General features: G+C 47.4%; 1 pseudogene; it reads left to right on the top strand.

The window, feature by feature from the left end:
- Positions 1-4,169: 4,169 nt before the first annotated feature.
- On the top strand, positions 4,170-4,990 carry LOC108521536 (vesicle transport through interaction with t-SNAREs homolog 1B pseudogene; annotated as a pseudogene).
- Positions 4,991-6,431: the final 1,441 nt, after the last annotated feature.

The raw sequence follows: 6,431 nt of genomic DNA, 5'->3' as shown, positions 1-6,431 counted from the left end.
TTTCTCTCAGTTTTCCCACTTTGAGCTTCCAGTGTTGCAGATGAAAAGTCCTATACCAATGTGATTTGTTTCCTTTTGTAGATAACTTGCTCTTTCTGTCTAAAACTTGAAAATGTTTTCTTTAACCTTGAAGTTTGGGAGTTTCATGCCTGTGTGTATGTCTTTTCTTGTTGTATCTTCCTGTTTCCTTTCAGTCTTTAAGCTCAGATATTTCTTCAGGTCAGCAAAATTTTCTTCTATTCTTTATTGCCTCTCCTCCATCTATTCCTTTTTCCCCTTTTGGAACTAATATAGTTGAATTTTAGGACTACTGGATCTATTCTCCAAGAATCATATTTTCCTTGTTATTTCCATCTCTTCATATTATTTGCTCCATGCTTTGAAATATTATTTCCGCTTGTTCTTCCAAGCCACTAATTGGAATCTCAGCAGTGACTATTCTCTCTTTCAATATGTATACTAATTCTTTTGTTGAAAATAATGTTTTTTAGTTCCAGAAAGTTGTTTCTCTCTTTTTCCTTTTTTTCTTTCTTTTCTTCTTCCTCTTTTTTTTTTTTTTTTTTTTTTTTCATACTACTTGAGTCTCTTCAAGTGCTCCTAATAGTTTAAGTTGTCGTATACCTCTTTCAGTGGCTACTGTGCTTTCTAGTGGGCAGGGAAACCAGCTCTCAGAACCGCATCCCTGCGGGGCCAAGGCTCTCTGAGTCACATTCTTCCAGTGTTCCCATGGTTCTGATCTCTCTGCTCTGGGTGCTTCAAAGCTGGTCTCCATGCAGTGAGAGTGAGGAAGCTCCTCACCAGGTCTGCACACCAGGACTTTCCCCTTCTAACCCTAAGTTAAGCCTTTACTTGGCACCCTGCAGCCTGGCTCCAGCAGCAACATGGCTAAGTGTTTGGAGATGAGGGTGGAAAAAAGTGGAAATTGCCTTAGAACTGTAGTTCTCAAACTCCAGCGTGCATTAGAACTACCTTCGGGGTTTGTTAATACGGAGTTTCTGATTCATTAAGTTTGGGGTCAAGCCTGAGAATGTGCATTTCTAACAAGTTTCCAGGGCAAGCCCTTGCTGCTGATCTAGGGACCACCACTTTAGCACATACCAAACCAAGCCCTCTTTCTTCCCCTCCTCTTTTCCCTTTTTCTTCTTCAAAATTATCTTTCTTTTTTTTTTTTTTTTTTTGAGACGGAGTCTCGCTCTGTCGCCCAGGCTGGAGTGCAGTGGCTGGATCTCAGCTCACTGCAAGCTCCACCTCCCAGGTTTATGCCATTCCCCTGCCTCAGCCTCCAGAGTAGCTGGGACTACAGGCGCCCGCCACCTCACCCGGCTAGTTTTTTTGTATTTTTTAGTAGAGACAGGGTTTCACCGTGTTAGCCAGGATGGTCTCGATCTCCTGACCTCGTGATCCGCCCGTCTTGCCCTCCCAAAATGCTGGGATTACAGGCTTGAGCCACCGCGCCCGGCCAAAATTATCTTTCTTACTTTTCTTTTTCTTTTTTGAGACAAAATATTGCTCTGTCATCCAGGCTGGAGTATAGCAGTGCGATCTCACCTCACTGCAATTTCCCCTCAAGAGATTCTCCTGCCTCGGCCTCCCAAGTAGCTGGCATTACAGGTGTGCTCCACTGCACCTGGCTAATTTTTTCTATTTTTAATAGAAATGGAATTTCACCGTGTTGGCCAGGCTGATCTTGAACTCCTGGACTCAAGTGATCTGCGTGCCTTAGCCTCCCAAAATTCTGGGATTACACGTGTGAGTCACTGTGCCCAGCTCAAAAGTATACTTTCTTTTTATGGTAAGGAAATTAACCCAATGTCAGGGAATTATCTCTTAGTTTTATGTTTAGTCTTCCTACTAGCTCACAGTACTGAAACTTGTACACAACTGAGCTCCATCCAGGCCTCCTCCACCGAAACGCTCATGGGTACATCCCTGACGAGCCCAGCTGTGTCTAAGCGGGAAGCACCGGCAGGGAGCCGAAGGCACTCCGGGCAGGACACCACCACTGAGCTCACCTGAAGATGAGTAAAGATGGGTCAGACCAGAAATCGCCATCTGTGCGTGGCCTCAGGACCCCTTCCTCTTTGGACGCCCTTTTATTATTAGCTTTGTGCCCACACAGCCCTCCCTTCAGGATCCTTAGGGATAAGAAGGCTGTGGGACAGGAAGTACCTAGGGTGGCAGTGGGTGGTGAGGCTGCTGCCCAGCAGGACTTTCCTGCCCTGCTGGGAGCCACCTTTCTTCCTGTCTAGAGTCTGCGAGTGTTGTCCCCTGTGTGTCCCCAGACTGCACCCAACTGCTTGTTCCAGGCACCTTCCCTTCACCCCTTTGATTTCGCCCAGTGTTTTCTCTTCTCTAAATCACCTTGTCTGTCCTGGGACCCTTATAGCACTCGCTCTGCTGTCCTATGGTCCCCTCCTGAATCTATGCTGGCCAGTGTCTATGACCTCTGCAGCACCCCACACCTTACTATCCACGCTCCTCTCGTGCTCTACCATGCGGAGCCCCTCTTCCATAACACACACTCCACCGTTCTACAACACAGGCTTCAAATGAGCGGTTCAGCGAAGTCCAGTGACCCTAATCTTTATCTGCACGCAGGATTTCCTTTTTTTTTTTTTTTTTTTTTTTTTTGACAGAGTCTTGCTCTGTCTCCCAGACTGGAGTGCAGTGGTGCAATTTTGGCTCACTGCAACCTCCGCCTTCTGGGTTCAAGCGATTCTCATGCCTCAGCCTCCCGAGTAGCTGGGACTACAGGTGCATGTCACCACACCCGGCTAATTTTTGTATTTTTAGTAACGACAGGTTTTCACCACGTTGGCCAGGCTGGTCTTGAACTCTTGACCTCAGGTGATCCACCCACCTCAGCCTCCCAAAGTGCTGGAATTACAGGCATGAGCCACCGCGCCTGGCCAGGATTTCCTTTCCATTCTCCAAAGAAATTATTTCATTCGTTCTCTCTCCTCCCATCATCCCTCTCCAAGCCCACAGAACTCCCCAGCAGCTCTCCTCTGCCCCAATTCCTTCCTGTTGACTGAAGGAATTTGCCCTCTTCCCTCTCCTGCTACCATCTCGCTCAATCATATCAGCAGCTCCAGCACCACCTCTCCATTCTCCCTTCTACTAGATTGCTCCCAACAGCAGCCGGCTATGCTCCTAGTCTACTCTCCCCATGTCTAACCATCCCTCTCCTCACCCACAGCTGCATCAGGCTGCTGTCCCACTTCTCAGCTCCCTGTCACAGCCACACTTCTCCAAAGAGGTGCCTGTCCCCACTGTTGAGGGTTTTCACCTCACATTCACTCAAGTGTCGATCGTGGGTCTGCAAAGGGGCCTCTCATATTTTAATATTTGCTCCAGTATCCAAGCCTTCCTGTTATTTCCCTTCTCATCAGAGGGACCCACTCTAACACATGACAAACCTGTATGGAGTCTTGAAAATATAGTGCTTTATTGTACCTTTTAAATTTAGGTAAAGGGTTTGGTCAGCTTTATTCAAATAGAATTCACATATCATGCAATTCATCCACTTTAAGTATGCAAGTCAATAATGTTAGCATATTCAGATTTGTGCAACCATCACCACAGTTAGTACATTTTCATCACTGGCCCCCAAAATCTCATACCTACTAGTAGTCACTCTCCATGTCCCAAAAACCTCCCAGCCTTGGGCAACCACTGATTTACCTTCTGGATATTTCTTTTCTTTTTTGTTTTTCTGTTTTTTTGAGACAGGGTCTCATTCTGTCACCCAGACAGTGGTTTCTGGGTGCAATGGTGCCATCATAGCTCACTGCAACATTGAACTCCTCACACAAGCGATCCTCCTACCTCAGTCTCCTGAGCAGCTGAGACCACAAGTGCTCACCACCACACCTAGATAGCTTTTGTACTTAAAAATTTTTTCTTTTTTTTTTTGTAGAGATGGGTTTTGCCATGTTGCCAGGCTGGTCTCGAACTCCTGTGCTCAAGTGATTTGCCCACCTCAGCCTCCTAAAGTGCTGGGATTATAGGCATGAGCCACCATGCGTGGCCTATTCTGGATATTTCACATCAATGAAATCAGGCATCAGTGGTGGTGATGGCTACAGGCCAGGGCTGCTGACTGCCAAGCTAGGAGCGGGCCCAGTGCCCAGAATCTTCATGGGCGCTGCTCAAGCACTGCCTGCGCCATGCCCCTCTCCGCCACCTCCTCGGAACATTTTGAGCAGCTGCACGAGATGTGCCTCCGAGGGGTGTACTAGTGGCTGCTGGGTATGGCAGGGACCCAGGAGGAGAAGTTGATCAGAGATTTTGATGAAAAGCAACAGGAAGCAAACAAAATGCTGGCACAGATGGAGGAGGAATTATATTATGTACCCCTGTCTTTCCATAACCCCACGATGTCGAAGCTTCAAGACTAACAGAAGGACCTTGCCCAACTCCACCTGGAGGCGAGAAGTATATCTTTGCAGCCGTGCTTGGGGACCAAGGAGTCATGAACTATGGCACATATGCTGTAGAGATTGAGCATACGAATAGGCTACAGTCTCAAAGGGCAATGCTTCTCCAAGGCACCGAAAGCCTGGGCCGGGCCACCGAAGAGACTGACCAGATTGGCTCAGAAATGTCAAAAGAGCTGGGGAACCAATAGGACCAGCGAGAGCGTACCAAGAGTACACTGGGAAACACAAATGAAAACTTGTGCAAAAGTCAAAAGATTCTCCCTTCAAGGTCCAGAAAAGTGACAACCAACAACCTTCTGCTTTCCATCATCATCTCACTGGAGCTAGCTGTCCTGGGAGGCCTGCTTTACTTTGCATTCTTTTGCAAGCATGGGGCTTGCAATAGGGAAGGGTTGTGGACCAGAACTTTGACCTTGGGAATGCATGGTGTTAGGGATGTGAATGGAATAAGCGTGTTGCTCCTGTGGGCTAACAGTTCAAGGAGGCACTGTGTAGCCAGACTATGGGAGAAGGGAGGAAAGATGGAAAGCCAGTTAAACGTGAAATGACAGCAACAAGACCAGTATGATATACCAAGGTAATAATGCTGTTTATGACTTCTTTACAAATACAAAAGCCTGGCCAACATAGCAAGAACTCATCTCTACCAAAAATTAAAAAAATTAGCCAGGTATGGCGGCCACATCTGTAGTCCCAGCTATTTAGAATGCTGAGGCGAGAGAACTGCTTGAGACCAGGAGTTTGAGGCTGCAGTGAGCTATGATAGTGCCACTGCACTCCAGCCTGGGTGACAGAGTGAGACCTTGTCTCCAAAAACAAAATTAATTAATTAATTTTTAAGAATATGCCAAGGTCGGGCACTGTGGCTCACACGTGTAATCCCACCACTTTGGGAGGCTGAGGTGGGGAGTTCAAGATCAGCCTGGCCAACATGGCGAAACCCCGTCTCTACTAAAAATACAAAAATTAGCTGGGCATGGTGGTGCACACCAATGATCCCAGCTACTCCAGAGGCTGAGGCAGGAGAATCGCTTGAACCTGGGAGGCAGAGGTTGTGGTGAGCTGAGATTGTGCCACTGCACTCGAGCCTGGGCGATAAAAGGAGTCTCTGTCTGACAACAACAACAGAAAAGGCGTGGTGGCTCACACCTGTAATCCCAACACTTTGGGAGCCCGAGGTGGGCAGATCACCTGAGATTGGGAGTTCAAGACCAGCCTGACCAACATGGAGAAAACTCCGTCTCTACTAAAATTACAAAATTCGCTGGGCATGGTGGCACATGCCTGTAATCCCAACTACTCGGGAGGCTGAGGCAGGAGAATTGCTTGAACCCAGGAGGCAGAGGTTTTGGTGAGCCGAGATCGTGCAATTGCACTCTAGCCTGGGCAACAAGAGTGAAACTCTGTCTCAGAAAAAAAAAAAAAAAAAAAAAAGTGCCACGCATGGTGCCAGATGCGTGTAATTCCAGCACTTTGGGAGGCCGAGACAGAGAGATTGCTTGAGCTCAGGAGTTCAAGACCAGCCTGGCCAACATGATGAAAATCCGTCTCTACTTAAAACAAAATTAGCTGAGCATGGTGGTGCATGCCTGTGGTCCCAGCTACTCTAGAGGCTGAGCGAGGGAGAATCACCTGGGTCCAGGAGGTCAAGACTACAGTGAGTCAACATTGGGCCCTGTACTCCAGCCTGGTGACAGAGTGAGACACGGTCTCAAAAATGACAGTCAACCAATAAATGAAATCATACCCTACGTGGTCCTCTGAGATGGCCTTCTTCTTAACCTGTTTTGAAGATTCAATCATGTTTTAGCATATACCATACTTCACTTATCTTTCTGTTTTTCAAGACAAGGTCTCCCTCTGTTGCCCAGGTTGGAGTGCAATGGTCTGATCATGGCTCATTGCAACCTTGACCTCCCAGGCTCAAACTATCCTCCCACCTCAGCTTCCCAAGTAGTTGCAACTAAAAGTGGACACCACCATGTTTGG

This window comes from Rhinopithecus bieti, unplaced genomic scaffold (genome assembly GCF_001698545.2).
Source record: "Rhinopithecus bieti isolate Rb0 unplaced genomic scaffold, ASM169854v2 scaffold_56806, whole genome shotgun sequence".
NCBI classification, from domain to species: domain Eukaryota; kingdom Metazoa; phylum Chordata; class Mammalia; order Primates; family Cercopithecidae; genus Rhinopithecus; species Rhinopithecus bieti.
The sequence above is the reverse complement of the archived record's forward strand: the minus strand, read 5'-3'. Positions and strand labels throughout refer to the sequence as shown.